At 55.1% G+C, this 16,070-nt stretch overlaps 1 long non-coding RNA gene across 7 annotated transcripts in view; it reads left to right on the forward strand.

The window, feature by feature from the left end:
* The first annotated feature begins 1,852 nt into the window (after positions 1-1,852).
* Positions 1,853-16,070, forward strand: part of LOC132243364 (uncharacterized) — a 32,716-nt gene continuing 18,498 nt past the window's right edge. For 3 of the 7 annotated variants that reach the window (XR_009454847.1, XR_009454846.1, XR_009454848.1), the window contains exons 1-2: positions 12,846-13,567; positions 14,192-14,269. This is a non-coding gene — a long non-coding RNA (uncharacterized LOC132243364). Of the gene's footprint in view, positions 3,826-4,049; positions 11,923-12,844; positions 13,568-14,191; positions 14,270-16,070 lie in introns of those variants that run through there. The other 4 variants (XR_009454851.1, XR_009454849.1, XR_009454852.1 and 1 more) reach the window with 3 other exon arrangements.

Genomic DNA, 16,070 nt, shown 5'->3' on the forward strand with positions numbered 1-16,070 from the left:
TGTCGTCACAGCCGTGGTAACTTTGAAAACAACAGTGATTCCTACTCAGCACCGCCCCGATTCCCAAGACGCGTGCGGCAATCCGCAATATCGGCGATCGATATCTTTCCACGGCGAGCACTAGGCATGTGTACTGACCATTATCGATGAATGCTGTTGTGCCCATGAGTGGGCAAAGGACAGTGTGCTGCCGGCGCATGCGTACTCATGGTCGGTCGTTCATGTTTTCGTCCCACGATTGCGAAGCAGCTTTGGCCTGCGTTCGCACTGGGGCCCCCGGAGAAACGGCTTCAGCACTCAGGTCGCATTCCCGCACTCGGGCTTCGTGACCCGTGTGGCTTCGGCTCCGGCCTCAGTTGACAGAGAAGGGTAAAGGGGGGCATTTCTGCCCGCTCGTCTTCCCGCGAGAATTTGACGCCATCCATCAGTCTTACTGCGCATGTGCGTCGGGACAGGCGCCTCGATCGTTTGGGTGCTCGTCCTGTCGCCTTTACCGCTGTAACCATGGAAACCCATCAATGACTCCCTTTCTTGGCACCGCCCTATGATTCCCAAGACACGTGCAAATTGACAATATCTGCGATCGATGTGTTTTTACTGCCACCACTGCGCGTGTGTATTAACCAGCACAATTGATACATTCTGTTTTCAGCTGATCAGCCTGTCAGGCCGGCCCGTGCAGAATTCTTTCGCTAATTGATGGGACAACGCGGTGGTCACCCATACACAAGTGCGCATGCGTGCTTGTAGCTTCTTTTGCTCATTGGGCTGGGAGCAAGTGTTCTACTTCGCATGCGTACTGGGTCTCCCCCAGAGTTATAAACGCGGTCACACAGCACAGCGGTGCCGCGCCCCATGTGGTTGTGGCTGCTTGCCCGGAGGGTCAAGAAAGGGCACGTCCCTGCCTCTTTCTCCGACTATTGGCACTTGGTAGCCGCCCCTGATTCCCAGAACGAATGGGCGTACGGCTTCCCCAATCTATATAATAAGGGCTCGATGCATTTACTGCGTTTACTGCAAGTACAGCGTATGCGCGCTTAAGGAGTATAATGGATGACTTAGTTTCCTAACTGGCGGAGGGGCTCTCCCTGCCCAGTGCATGCCTGCTTCACTTGCCCATTGAAGGGCAAATACCCTGCACTATCTCTTCCCAAGTGCACATGCGTACTCATGGCCATGTTGGGCGCCAATCCTTTACTGCGGGTGTGCAATGGGTGTCCACCAGCGATGCGTTAAAGCCACGTGTTCGCGCACGACAGCTTCGCGCCTCGGGCTGTCTGAGGTTGCAGAACCGGAGTACCGGAGGAACGTCCTGCTCCTTCCCCGAAGCATTGTTCCCCACCCAGAGCGGGTTCTAGCCCTTATGCTGCGCATGTGTAGGGTGACTATGCGCCAATCGACAAGATCAGCGGTCTATGTATTTTGTCTGTGGCCAGCGCGCATGCGCGATTCATCTCACTTTTATTAAATACAGACAAGGTTCCTTGGGTGAATCTGCAATCTTTTATTAGGCCAACCCAGATAGTTGGAGAATAGTTATTAAGGAAGCTTTCGGGTTCAAAAACCCTTCGTCAGGCTAAGGCAGTTTCTGCAGTTGGTGTGTGCTCTTCCTGGACGGAATGAAAAGTAAAGCCAGAGGCTGGGCTGGGGAGCCAGTTGTCAGACAGATTATTAAATACTGCGTTTAGCCGCTAATGACCACGCGCATGCGTATTTGCTTTGCCCATTCAAGGGAAAAAAATTTGCAGCACATCTTTTCAAATGCACACGCACGTTAGTGACCCTACGCTAGTTCGCCGCCTGAGTGGGAGTGTGCCTTGTAAAGCGCACGTGCGCTGGGTCTCAACCAGCATTAGCTTAATTCCGCGGCCGCTTTCCCAGGTACCCCGGACGCGACCTCGGTAGCTGCAGCTGCGGGCCCGGAAAAAGATGGGAGGGAGTGTCCCTGTCCTTTCCTACGAGTATTTCACCTGGACAGAACTGTAGGGCGCATTCCCAGCCCGCATGCACATTGAGATTGGAGCCTTGAGCGTTTCAGCGCTCGTCATGCCGGCACTGCCTCTGTAGCCATGGGAACGCGTGCGCGTCTCCTGCTCTGGGAGTGTCCCCTGAGTCTCAGGAGGCACGCGTCAATCCAGGACATCGGCGATCGACACTTTTTACTTGCGCCCAGGCCGCATGCGCTTCTTGCAGTACCATCGATTAATTCGGAGTTCAGCGGATCAAGGTGTTATTCCAGGCGCATGCGTACTTGCTTTCCCCGTCGAAGGGCAAACTCTATGCACCACCTCTTCCAGACTACGCATGCGCATTCATGGCGGCTCATCGATGTTTTCGTCGCATGACTGCGAGCCTGGCCCGTGAAGCTCATGCTCACTGGGTTACCTCTAGCTGGTCTTAACGTCAGGGCCGCTTTCCCCAACACTGGTTTCACGGCCCGTGTGGCTGTGTTTCCCAGCTGGGAGACACGGAGGGTGGGGTACACCGCCAGGAGAATTGATCCTAGTAGGAACTGTCGGGCACATTTGCAGTCTGCATGCATACTTAGAGTCGGGCCCCGACGGTTTCGGAGTTAGTCATCACTGTCCCTGTAACTATGGGAACGCGTCCATAACTCCTGCTCTGGCACAGCCTCCTGATTCTCAGGACGCACGCGCCAATTCGGAATATTGACCATCGATAGCTCTTGCCTGCTCCCATTGAGCATGCGCCAGTTTCAGTGACATCGATAAACTCAGTATTCAGCTGATCAGCGTGCCACAGCCCCGCGCATGCGTACTTGCTTTGCCCAGTGACGGGAAATGCAAAGGCCCACCTTTTCCCAAGTGCGCATGCGTATTCATGGCTGTTCATCGATATTGTCGTCGCGCAACTGGGATCCCGCCCCGTGCAGCGCATGCGTGCTGGGCCTACCCCGTGATTCCTCAACGCCACTTCCGGTTTAGCGTACAGTGTCGCCACGCCCCTGCAGCTGCGGGCCCGGAGTGAGCGGGGAGGGGGTATCCCTGCCTTTCCCTTCCCCTGAGTATTGGTTTGGCTGGGAGGAGCGCCGGGAGCTGTAGTGCTCATTTCCAGTGAGCCTCGATTAATTTCGGCGATCGTCCTCTTGTTAGTGCCTGTGTAACCATGGAAACCCATTAATAATTTCGAAGCGAGGCAACGGTCCCTCATTCCCAGAACGCATGCGCAAATGGTTTCACGAACACAATCAGCGCATGCGTACTTGTGTTGCCCATTGATGGGTAGGCGTGATGCATGACGTCCCGAATTGCGCGTGCCTGGCTATGACGTCTCGGTGCTGCACATGCGCACTGGCTCTCCCCCGGGAATGTTTGAATAGCGAACACGCGAATGTTGCAGTGGGAGGGACGTCCTTGTCGCCTTGGGGGGGGGGTTGTACCCTTTCCCGGATGCGGCCAGGCCCGGGCTGTGGGGACTGCGGGCACGGGGCAGGCGTGGCGTGGCGTGGCAATCCCGGCGGGGAGCTTGGACCCTTTCCGTGCAGTGCGGGCTGGGAATGGCCGGGGGTTCGCGGTGGTGCTGGGGGAGTGCGGTGGGGCCTGGGGACGTGTTTCTGTTAATGTGTGGGAATGTGATTGTTTTTTGGGGAAGAAAACTGGTAATTGTGTGTGGTGCCTTGTTTTTTGGAAATATGGTGGTTTTGCATGAAAAACTGGTGATCTGGGTTTGTGGAACTGTTTGTGGAAATGTGGGTGGACATATTGTCACTACCTGTGTAGAAAATTGTGTGGTAATTTTCAGGTCATTTGGGACCTGTTTTGTGGGACTGTCTTGTGGGACCTGTGGAAACTGTGTGGCAATTGGGTAAGTGTATGAAAATATGACTTTTCTGTGTCATGGAAATGGTGTGGGGATTTGGAAACTTTTTTAAAGGCACGTGGCGGTTTGTGTGTGGAAAACTGGCCATTTTGTGTGGTGATTTGAGAACGCTTAATGGAAATGTGCTGGGTCGGCCCACGGGGGTCGTCTTATCCGCTGCGATGTGGTTAGCGTGAAACTGTCTAACGCGGGTCTGCCCTTTCTCGCAGGCTCCTCCTCGTGCACCCGTCCTTGGAGCCGGTGTGGCAGCGAGGAGCCGCAGCGTGACAGAAGCGGGACTTGGGGCAGAAGCACCCCCAGGAGCTGTCATGTTTGCAAGGGGCACTGGGCACTCAGATGGGTGTGCGGGGCCTGCAACGGTCCCTTGGAAACAGGTAGGGCACCATGAGCGACAGGTACGCTCAGTGAACAGAACGCAGCAGCAGTTGCCTGGGCTTCTGCCATTCCCATGCCCTGCTCCCACCGTAATGCCACCAGTGATTGCAGCTCTTTCCTCTAACTTAGAGGTAGGCTGCGCTGCCCCGCTGTCTGCCCTGAGGTGCATGCGCAGTCGCCACCAGCATGGAGCTGATGCCGAAGCTGTGGAGCCCGGCGCAGCTGTTTGCAGCCTGCCCGCTGCCTGCTGCAGCTGCCCAGAGCTCAGGCTGGCTACAAACAGCTGTGCTGAGCTCCCGAGCCCAGTCACCAGCTCTGTGCTGGGAGCAGGGGAGAGACCAGGGTTGTGCTGCCTCAGGCCCCACCCCCACCGCCCGCTCTGATGCACGGGTGAAAGCGCCGGTATAGAGCTCATGCCTGGGCTCTGGAGCCTGGCACAGCTGTTTGGAACCTTTTGGCCGCAGCCGGCCCTGGCTCTGAGTAACCGCTGCCAGCCACAGAGCCCGGACTGCTCCCAGCGGGCAATTGGGACGCTGCAAGCCCTGCTGGGAGCAGCCCAGGCTCCAGCAGCTACCCGGTGCCCAGGCTGGCTGTGGCGTGCCAAGCAAAATGGCCTTGCGCGCCATAGTTGGCATGTGTGCTGAGGGTTTCTGCCCCCTGCTCTAACTGCTCATAGCACCCTGCAAAAAGCAACTACCTGCCCCTTGGCTTGCTGGATCCTGGGGGCCCAGACCCCACAGACTTTGTATTCACTTTTCCTGCGTGCGGGTGAGGTGTGGAGCTCCTTGATCTCTGCAAGCTTCAGGCCTTGTTAGCCACCCACCCTTATGTGCTCAACAACCAGCCCCTATGACTGTCCTACCTGACAGCCTCTGTTACCCTCTCCTAGTTTCATCCTTCCTCTCAAGGCTTCCCACGAAATTCCTTGTCACGTTCCAGTCTGCAGCAGGGCTGCACCACTGTTTCCCAGCTTCTTTTTGTAGGGAAGCTGGGGGAGAATGCTTCCTTGACCCCCTGCTCTTTGCTTCTGTCAGCTTTAAGCTATTTATCTGTTTCAGTTCCCCTTTTCCCTTCTCTGCTGCCTGTGCTGCCATTGTCTCCTGTCTGTGCTGGGCTTTGGTTTAACCCAGGGGTGGACAGGTATTTGGGCCTCAGGGACGTATAAACAGCTCCGGGGAGCTGCAGCGGGCTGGTCAGTGCCCCCGCACCGTGAATAGTTAGGAGTCTGTGCTCCCTATTTCTTCTCCCTGCCACTGACAATACTCTACATTCCCAGCCCTGACCCTGGCCTGCCCTGTGCCCACTTGAGCCTCACCCTGGCCAGGGTGGACCAGCCCGAACCTGTGTGCACATACCTGACCACAGCCCTCCTTGCACCTGTTTCGGACCACCTGCCCATGCTGAGGAGTGGTAGCAGCAGGACAGGAGCTGCTACTCCAACGTAGGAGAAATGTGGCCACTGCTCACCCTGGCCAAGCCCTTCTTGTTGCAGCTGCCTGGAGTTCCCACCTGGGTTGCCCTGCAGCTCCTCACTGCTGCCTCTGGGCTGCCCAGCAGGGCAGCGGTGGCAGTGCAGTGGAACCACAGGACAGTCTGGGCATGGGCTTTGAGCAGCTGCAGCAAGAAGGTGCTGGGAGCTGAGAAGTGTGTGGGGCCACTGTTCCCTCATGCTGAGCAGCAGCTTCTGCTTTGCTATTGCTGCTAGTGCTGTTGCTCACCGTGGGTGGAGAAGTCTGGAGCAGGGGTGGGGCTGTACGTGCTGTTTCTGGCTTGTCCATGGATGGCCCTGTTCACTGAGCTCAGAGCAGGAGCGGGTTAGACGGGCTTGGAGCTGTGTTGGAGCTAGAGAGGCAGTTCAGCTGCAGCCCTGCTGCCTCGCCAGGGGATGGCGGGATGAGCCAGGGCCTGGATGGCGTCTGGGTCAGGTTGGACCGAGGGACCCTCTGCAGGCCAAACAGTCCCTCCACAGGCCAGATCTGGCCTCCAAGCTATATTTTGCCTACCTCTGGCATAATGGGATGTATGTGTTACACCAAGAATGACTCTGGAGAAGTACAAGAGAACCAAAGCAAGTACTTCCATAAAATGTACACCAGATTATTGCGACATTACTAATCGGGCACTTTTGCCAAGAGCAGCTACTTACAGCAGAGAATACAGACACAAACTCAGAATGGGGGTGGCCAGGTGCCAGGGCCTCTCGCAATACATCCTTCAGGTTTGAGGCCAGTTCCACAATCGCACATCTTTGCCTTTTTATGGGGGTTTTATAAAATTCAGGTTGAAATTCTGTATTCCAGCCCATTTCTCTGAGGTTGGGATCTCTTGGCCCTTTGAGTAGAGAGCAGGGAAACTGAGTCATGGTCTGGGACCATTGTTCTTTCCTGAAGTTGCCTCCTGAGCAGTGGGTGTCATTATTGGGCTATACATCCCTACTCCATTGAAACTTTTCTGCCAAGCTCCTCTTGGTGTTGTTAGACTGAGCTGCTTCTGGGATCAGAGTATCTGGAGGGAGGAGTAACCTTGTGGAATGTAGCATAGCAAAAAAGAGGTTCTTGCCATGGGCTGCGACAGACTTTAGCAGTCACAGGCACTTTAGCAGTCACAGAATATGGTTCTGCATTGAGGAGCCTTGTTTGACACCTAAGGATAATCATTTAAGATAATTATTCCCATATATTGCTTCTGAGAGTAGGAATGGGGGAGGAATGTATTCATTTTTTCTGCTTTTAGCTACTAGCAGGGTATTTTTAACTGAGGATGTCCTTAGCTGATCTGAGCATATCCAGTGCCACATTTGTGCACATTGCTGCTGGGCACTGGCAACACTTGGAGTTTAGAAGATAACCCTCCTTTATACAGTTTCAGCTGTGTGCGATGGGACTCCTTAAATAGAGGGGTTTTTAATCATTGAGGCACATTAGAAAGAACCTGGTAATGTTCAGTCTTTTGAGAGACAAGACTATGGCCCCTTTATGGTCGGGACCGTTTTGCAAGCTTAGAGCCAGAATTCTTGGAAAGTAGCAATTATTTTATTTATTACTGGAGTTCCTGGTTTTCTCTGTTAAAAAAATTGCCAATTCTCTGATTAAAACCCTCCAAATTATAACCTGCCTTTTCCTGTTACAACAATTAAATGCTGCTTGTGCCCCTCAGTCCCCCCCACCCCCATGCTTACCAGCCCTGCTGGTGCCCTTCGTCCTGCCAGCCATGTCAGAGAGAGGCCCGAGCTGCCAGGCCTATGCCCCCCACCCCTGGGAGGAGCCTGCGGCTGCTGCAGCAGAGCAGAGCACTGAGCCTGGTTCCCGCCTGTTCCCTGCCTGCTGTGGGATTGGGCAGGGGGTGAGGCCAGCTCCCCGCTCCTGTGTGCACTCCTGGGGTGCAGAGGGGACTCCTGCCCGTCAGATCTGTGCTTGGGGTGGGCATGGGCTGCTGCCCTGCTACCCTCCCCTGGGGCCCCTGCAGCCTGGCGGGTGAAACCTGGCATGGTAGGGAACAGCAGAGCCACACAGGGAAGCTGCTTGACACTACGACCAGGGCAGGCACCCTGGGGCTGGAGCGGCGCTTGCAGCCTGGAGACGGGCCAGGAACAAAGCCGGCTCCGTCCCGCCCTCCTGGGCCTTCGACCTGCGCGGAGCAGCCGGGCTTTAAAGCCAGAGAAAAGAAAAACCTGCCGCGTGCTACTCCCTAGGGTTCAAACCGGGCTTTGCAGCCGCGAGGTAAGGGCAGAGAGAGCGGCTCCGGCCCCGCAGCTGTAGCGCAGGCAGGCGGGAGATGAAGGCAGAGAGAGAAGAAAGAGACAAGGCCCCGCTGGCTCAGGCAGTCGCTAGAGCAGCGACCGGAGCCTTGCGTTCCCGCCGGGCGCTTGGGCCGTGCAGCTATTGGGTGGAAGGGTTGTATGTGCCTAGTCAGTGACAGCCCGCCTTGCTTCGGTCTGATTGGCCTCTGCTGAAAGAGGCGGGTCTAGGAGCTCTTTGATTGGCTGTCAGGGACTAGTGAGAGGGGCGGGGTCCCTGCTCTGCGTGCCGATTGGTCCGACTGCGATGCCTAGGGGAGCTTTTCAAGTGGCCGGCGCGGGGGTGTGCCGAGGGTCACGGGGTGGGCTAGCGCGGCCCGGCCTGACCCAGGGTGCGGCCCCCTTTGGTCGAACCCCCGTGCCCTGCTTCCGCTCCCATGTGGCTCTGTTCTGAGCTATATCGTTGCTAGCTATATTTGCACGGACTTTCCCATTTTTTTTTAATAGAAAAGGGAAGAAAAGCCCGCGGTTGTTTAGTAAACACTGCAAGACCTCACTTTGGTTCCAACGCGGAGTCTCGTATTCTTGGTGTAAAATAAAAAAACATGGAGGAGGGGGGATTGAAGTGGCAGTGGTCTTCATTGCGTAGTTACTTTGATGAACTTGAAACTGTACAGAGATGCGTCTAATAATTATGTGTGTACAAGATGTGCACATAATGTGTGTGCAGAATCCGTGCCATAAGATACATAGAGATCCTACTGCCTTGTCTCTCTCTTTCTGAAATGAGGGAAATCGCTTTAGGTATTCAAATACCACGACAGTTTCATCTGAATATATATGTATATGGACAAGTACTAGATGTCTCTAGTGGGTTATGGAATAGGGAAAATCCCACACAATTTACTGATTCGTTTTGATGCACTGGCTGGGGGAGTAGTTAACTGATTGCAGGATTTCACAATGATTACACACTTAATTTATACAACACAATTTTATTTTAAAACTCTTTGCTACATATATAACACTGCTTAGCTTTAAGAAACACCACAAACATTAAAACACAATAATTACATATATCAGAAACAATGCTCCGAAGGCACTTCCTTCCCAAACAATACTATAAGAATTAGTGTTACAAAAACAACTACAATTACAACTAAAAGTTAAATGTGAATCAATACTATTATTTTTCATGTTATACTTACAATCTTAGAATTCCGAGAAGCCAAATACCAAAATATGGTTTCATTCCTCAGTAGTACGATTTAATGGGTTGGCCTCAGTAGTACGGTTCAATGAAATAGGCTCAGCAATACAATTCAATAGGCTGGCCTCAGCAGTGATAGGACTAAGTCCCCTTCCTTCCGTCCCTTTCAGGTGCTCCGCAGCTTCAGCGTGAACTAAGAGATTCGTGTTCACGGAGAGGGTGGTTCAGGTGATCAGTCTGATCCGGGCTACACTTGTGATTCTTCCTTTGTTCTGCAAGTGAAGTCACCTCCAAATTGGGACAGTAAGCTACAGTTTTTATTGAGCGAGCTGCTGTCAATGGGCTCCTCCTACTCAACCTGTTATTACCCCCAAATTTGGGCTCGGATCTTACTCAACAGATTCTTTTGCCTTTGTTGAGCATTTTAAATTACCTTTGGGAAACTTCCATATCACTACAACTGCCCTTTCTTACCAATCTGGTCAAAAGGCCTTAGGGTTTGATCTCTCGGAGTTCAGGATATTTGCTCTCTTTGTAAAAGGCTTCTGAAGATAAAATTCAAATTAAGACTTTAAGCAAAGTCAGGACTTTTTGCACGTAGTCCCAAAACAATGACTTAGATAAGGAGATAAATCTTATCTTCTTCCTGAAACTGGCTAATGGGCAACCTTTACAAACATGCAAACTATTTCATTCAATATGACACTAGATACATAAGGGGCGTGTCCGGCATCCATCCCTAGAGTATTACAAGAATCGCCTCAGTGCTGCCCTCCTGTGGCTCGCCCTGCGCATTGCAGCCAGGACACAAGGGCGGAGAAGAAGGGAAAGGGTGTGAGCCGCCGACGCGTATTTCTACCGGGGCTTCGCGGCCCGGGGACCCTGACACGTCACAAAATGGGCCCAGTGCCGCGGTCCGGAGCTTCGCACTGGGCACGGCAGCCAGGAAAATCAGCCGGAGCAATAAAAACAGGGCTGGTGTTGCCGTCCCGTGCTGCAGAGCGGCATTGCAGTCGGGCGACAAGGGCGGAGACAGAGGCTCGCTGCCGGTGGGCTTGGATCTTGCAGCACGCAGATAAAGCCAGATAGAGAAGAGGAAAAAAGGCCTCGCTCACTTCGTGAGTAAATAGAGCAGTGACCGCGGCCGGGGCGGACACACGATTTACGGGGCTTTGATTGTGGGCCGGGAGTGCAGCAGGGCCGGGATCGGAGGCTCGAGTTTTCATTGGCCACTTGGCGGAGTGACGGCATTGGGTGGAGTGGCCGAATGGGCGGGTTCACGGCCGCTCCGCCCTTCTTCACTCTGATTGGTTTTTCCAGGAGAGGGCGGGCACAGAGGCCTTACCCCCACCCGGTTCGCATTCTGATTGGCTGCTCGGGAACTGTGGGTGGTGTGCAAGTTTCTACGTGCCGATTGGTTCGACTCCGATCCTCAGCGGCCCCGCTCAGCTGCTTGTCTGTCCGCTGCCGGGTCCACTGCAGGCCCGGACACCCGACCGGTCCCGCAGCGGTGCGTCTGGCTGTTCTGGCAACCGCGGCGGGGCGTGCGGGAGACGGCGTTCCCCACGGCACGGGGCCTTCAGGCCCTCCGGTGGTCCCCTCCGGGCCTGGACGCACCACGTTAAGGGCGGAGAAAAATCCCTGCTCAGAGGCGCCCTCCTGTGGCCGCGCTGGGCATTGCCGCCTGCAGACCCGGGGAGGAACCCAAGCCGTTCCGCGCTCCCCGCGTGGGGGCAGGAGCGGGGCCTGGAGCCTGGCGATAAGTACCAGGAACAGAGCCGGCTCCGTGCCGCCTCCCCTGCGCTTCAGCTTCTGCGTAGTAGCCACGATTAAATACAGAGAAAATAAAAGCCTGCTCTGTGCTACTTCCCTGCGGTTCAATCTGGTCTTTGCAATGAAGAGATGAGGGCACAGAGAGAGAGAGAAAGCGGCTCCCGCCGCTCACCTGTAGCTCAGGCAGGCGGGAAATAAAGGCAGAGACAGAAGAAAAAGGGCCTCGCTCGGGGCGTAACTAGAGCCGTGACCGCAGGCCGGGTTCGCGCTCCTCGGGGCAGACGCACGATTTAGGGGACATGGATCCCCGGCCCGGGGCAGCACACAAGGGCCGGGATCGGAGGCTCGGGTTTTCATTGGCCATCTGGAAGGAAGAGGCGATTGGGTGCCTCATGGGCGGGGTCAGGGCTCTGCTGCTCATCTTCGCTCTGATTGGCCTCTGCCGTTGGAGGCGGGCCAGGAAGCTCGCCCTCCTTGTCTGCAGTTCATTGGCTGCCGGGGACTATTGAGAGGGGTCAGCACTCTTCCGTGTGCCGATTGGTCCGACTCCGATGCACAGCGGCACCGGTCAGCTGTTTGTCTACCCACTGCCCAGTGCGCGGAGCCCACGTCCCGCTGCGGGCCCGGAGCGCTGCGGCAGCTGTTCTGGCAACCACGGCGGGTCGTGCGGGAGACTCCGTTCCTCACGGCACGGGGCCTGTCAGGCTCTCCTGAGGTTGGCGTTAGCAACACATGCAGCACCGGATTTCTCTTTTGCAGAGATGAGAAAAGGAAAACCCGCAGTTGTTCACTAAACACTGCCAGGAAACCTTGAAATCCTAGAGGTGACACTGCGCCCCTTGCTGTAAAATAGTATCAGGTGTCAGCAGGGGGCTGGTGTGACCTGCTCTTCCTTCTGTGCCAGAAGCCTCCTGATTTCGCCTATCGGGCTGTGCTCTGAGGTGTGTCGTCGCTGTCACGATTTGCACGGAAATTCACTTTTTTAAAGGTAAAAAGAAATGAAAAAAACCCTATTGTAAGAAATCTATTGAAGTGGAGAGTTGGAAATCCTTGCTGTCAACTAAGTAACATTTTGAGAACAGGGGTTTCAAGTGCCAGTATTATTCGTTGACTACTGACTTGTAACTACAGAGATGTATGTAACAGAGATGTGTGTGCGTATAGTGTGTATGTGTGCGCGCAGAATACATGCCATAATGAACATAGTGATCCTACTACAGTTTCTTTGTGGGTGTCTCTATCTAAAAGGAAAATAGAGGTATTCACATATCATAATGTTTGTATATAGCTACATGAATATGTGTGTAGTTCAAACATATACCGTAGGTATGGTGTGCACCCCTGTAGAGTATTAGGAAAAAAGAAAACGCTCTTGTCGGGGCCGCCGTCCTGCGCTTCCCCCGGCGCCGCAGCCTGGGCTTCAAGGCGAACAGGGGAGCGCGCTCGGTGCTGCCCCGCGGTGGCTCAGGCCGGGCACTGCAGCGGGGAGGCGCTGCCGGCAAATGAGGCCGGCTCAGTGCTGCTCTCCTGTGGTCACGCCGCGCATTGCAGCCAGGGGACCGGGGCAGGGACGGAAGCGGATCCACGTGTCCTGTCCCTGCAGCCGGGCGCGGAGCCGGGACACAAGGGCGACGAGGGGGAAACCCCGCTCAGTAATGCCGCGGGACTCGCTCCGGGCCCGGGGCGGAGCAGGCCGAGGCGCCGGGCGTGGCTCTCGTGGCTGCCCGGCCGGCGCTTGCCCCGCCGAGGCAGCCACGCTGCGGGAGGGTTTGTACGCGGCGCCTCCGCTCCCTCCGCCGCTCGCCCCGCGCCTGCGCCGGGTCGCCGCGCCCGGCCCAGCCCGGCCTCGTGCCACGGCGGGGGGTGCGGGGGGGCCCCGGTCCGAGGTGCCGGGGGCGGGGTGTTGGGGGCGTCGTCTGCCCCGGGGCGGGGCGGGGCGGTTGTGTGGCGGGAAATCCCGCCATTTTGTGGGGATTTGAAGGCTTTTGTATGGAAAGGTTTGGGCAAATCTGGGGATAGCGGGAGACTTCTGCAGGGATTTGGGAACTTTTTTGTGGAAATGTGTGGAATTACGTGTTGTGTTTGTCACAACCCAAGGGTGTGATTTTTGTTTTGTGTGCGCTTTGGCGCCACTGAATTATTTTCCTGCCAATCTGTAGCTTTCTTTGCAGTGTGCATTTCTTCTTTGCAGTTAAGAAATGCTGGTTGCAAAGAGTTCCCGGCATTTGTATGATAATTCGAGCCCCATTATTGGCTTGTGCTAAATTATTCACAGGTGCCGGCTAGTGATTGGCTTGCTAGCCGTATAAAAAGCTTGAGTGGTTTCCGCCCAAGTCGGAGGACTCCACGAACACCAGGAGGAGGAGACTTTGTGCTGTGTGAAGATCTCTAAGCGCTGTGGAGCCTATCGGACCCAGCGCATTTCAAGCAGGCAACAGAGGTCTGATCAGCCTCTAGCCTCTCCCCGTCGCCGTTCGCAATCCTCAACGTATCCCTCTCCCTGCGCGCAAAAGGATCCGCGGAGCCTCAACAAGTCCGTGGGAGAGACCCAAGCTTGTTGTAGTCCTCAAATGAGGATTTAATCAGAGCTGTGCCTGGGAAACTGTCCAGCCTACACCGCGACCAGCTACTGTGTAAGTAAACAATCTTGAATCAACCATTACGTGTCTGTGACTAATTCTAGTGTGCCGCCTGTTTTCTCCGACCCAGCGTGCCCGGGCTGCCGGCCACAGCCCACGCGGCGCAAAAAAGGGCCCGGATCGCTTCCGGCCCGCAGTGTTGTTCGTTTGCTCGTTTGAAAACGGGTCATTCTGTGTGGTGATAAAGGACTTATTTGGAAAACATGGTGACCTTGTGTGGAAAACTGGTGAATTGGTTATCGTTTGTGGAACTGCGTGTGGAAATATGTTAATTTTGTGTGTGGAAAATGGTGTGGTAATTTTAGCATGAAATGGGAGCTTTTTTATGTGACGTGTGTGTTGTGCAACCTGTGGAAAATTGTGTGGTGATTGGGTAAATGTCAGGAAATATGGTTATTGTGTGTGAGGTGAATGGTGTGGGGATTTGGAAACCTTTTTTGAGGGCACGTGATGGTTTTTGTGTGGAAAACGGGTCATTTTCTGTGGTGACGGGAGACCTCTCCGTGGGGACGCGCTGGGCCGGCCCGTACGGGTTGTCTCGTCCACGGCTCTGTGGTCAACGGTGCGCGCGATTTCTCTCACGTGAAAGTGTCTAACACGGGTCTGCCGCTCTCGCAGGCGCCTCCTCGTGCCCCGTCCTGGAGCCGGCAGTGACAGGAGCAGGACTTGGAAACATCCAACGCTCCATGGGTGAAGGTGAGTACCTTTACTGGTCCCAGTTACCCAGCTCTACTGGCACCAGTTATCCCCCCTTAATGCGTCCCAGTTACCCAGCTATGCTGTTCCCAGTTACCCCCTACTTTACTGGTCCAAATATGCAGCCATACTGGTCCCAGTTACACCCCCGTCACTGGTCCCACTTACCCAGCTATACTGGTCCCAGTTACCCCACCTTTACTGGTCCCACTCCCCCCCCCCCCATGGTCTCAGTTACTCAGCTATACTTGCGTTTCTGTGTGTGACACACTCAGCGGTCAGAACGCACCAGCAGTTGCCTTTGCTTCTCCCTGGATGCACATCATCCACGTGCCCTGCTCCTACGGTAACACCTCTGGTGACTGCCGTTGTTGCCTCTAACTGCTGGGAGCTCCCTCCAGAAGTACTGACCTGCCCCTTGGCTCGCAGGACCCTGGGGCCCAGACTCCACAGACAGAGACGACCCGAGCAGGGTGGGGCCTGGAGGAAATCATCCTGTGCAGGGCCGTGCCCACAGATGCGAGGAAGCTAGCGGCAGATTCGACGGTGGGAGGAAGTGGCGAGTGGCTGGACACCAGACTCAGTGGCGGGGCGGGTGTAGTGCTTAGTGACTGGACAGGAAGCCAGCAGCAGTGACACTCCACTCCACTCCACAGAAATAATGCTGCAACCTCACTTTCTATAAAAGGCTTACTCTGTTGCAGTGGCAGTGCCACCCCACTCAGTGTGCCACTCTACCCAAATCTGCAGGGCTCCCCAAAGCGTGGGGCCTGGGGTGGTCATCCCAATTTTGCCCCTGCTAGAGATGGCCCTGCCCACAGCCTTAGTATTCCCCGCCCCCCCCCCGGTGCCTGGGTGAGGTGTTGAGCACTTTGATCTCTGCAGGCTTCAGGTTTTGTTAACCACTCTTCCTCATGTTCCCAAAACCCAGCCCCTGTGAACCTGTCCTACCTGGCAGCCTCTGCTATTCTTCCCCACTGCCAAATCTGCCACCAGCTTCCTTGTCTCCAGGGGTGATGCCCCGCACAGGCTGATTTGCCCTGGGCCCTGCACCCTGCTCAGGTTGTCTCTTGTTCCCGGAGAGCGGGTAGAATGCCTCCTTGCCCCCACCCCAGCTTTTGGCTTCTCTCAGCTTGAAGCTGTTTATCTGTTTCTGATCCCATTTTCCCTCCTCTTCTCCCTCTGCTGCCACTGTCTCCTCGATGTGCTGGATGTGGGTGTAAACCAGGTCTCTGGGCCACACAGGCAGTTCTGGGGATCTGCAGCTACCCTGGTCCCAGTTATCCCCCAACCATTACTGGTCCCAGTTACCCTGTTTTCCTGTCCCAGCTCCCCCCCCCTTTATTGGTCCTAATTACGAAGCTATACTGGTCCCAATTACCCCCAAATTTAGTGATCCCAAATACCCAGGTCTACTGGCCCCAGTTATCCCCCCCCTTAATTGTCCCAATTACCCAGCTGGATTGTTCCCAGTTACACCCCCCACTTCACTGGTCCCAATTACCCTGACCTTTACTCGTCCTAGTTACCCTGCTAGACTGGTCCAAGTTACCTTTAACTTTACTGGTCCCATGTACCCTGCTAGACTGGTCCAACTCACCCCCTCTTTACTGGTCCCATTTACCGCCCCCTTTGGGGCCTGCACCAATCTCCTGAAAACAGCTGAGCCAGCCCTTCCAGCAGGTAAGTGCAGGTTTCTGCCTTTGACACACTTGGGGAACAAGTCTCCAGCAGTTGCCTTGACTTCTGACTGGATGCACATCATTCACTTGGGCAGGTCCATAGGTACCGCCTCCAGTGG

This window comes from Alligator mississippiensis, chromosome 9 (genome assembly GCF_030867095.1).
Source record: "Alligator mississippiensis isolate rAllMis1 chromosome 9, rAllMis1, whole genome shotgun sequence".
Taxonomy (NCBI): domain Eukaryota; kingdom Metazoa; phylum Chordata; order Crocodylia; family Alligatoridae; genus Alligator; species Alligator mississippiensis.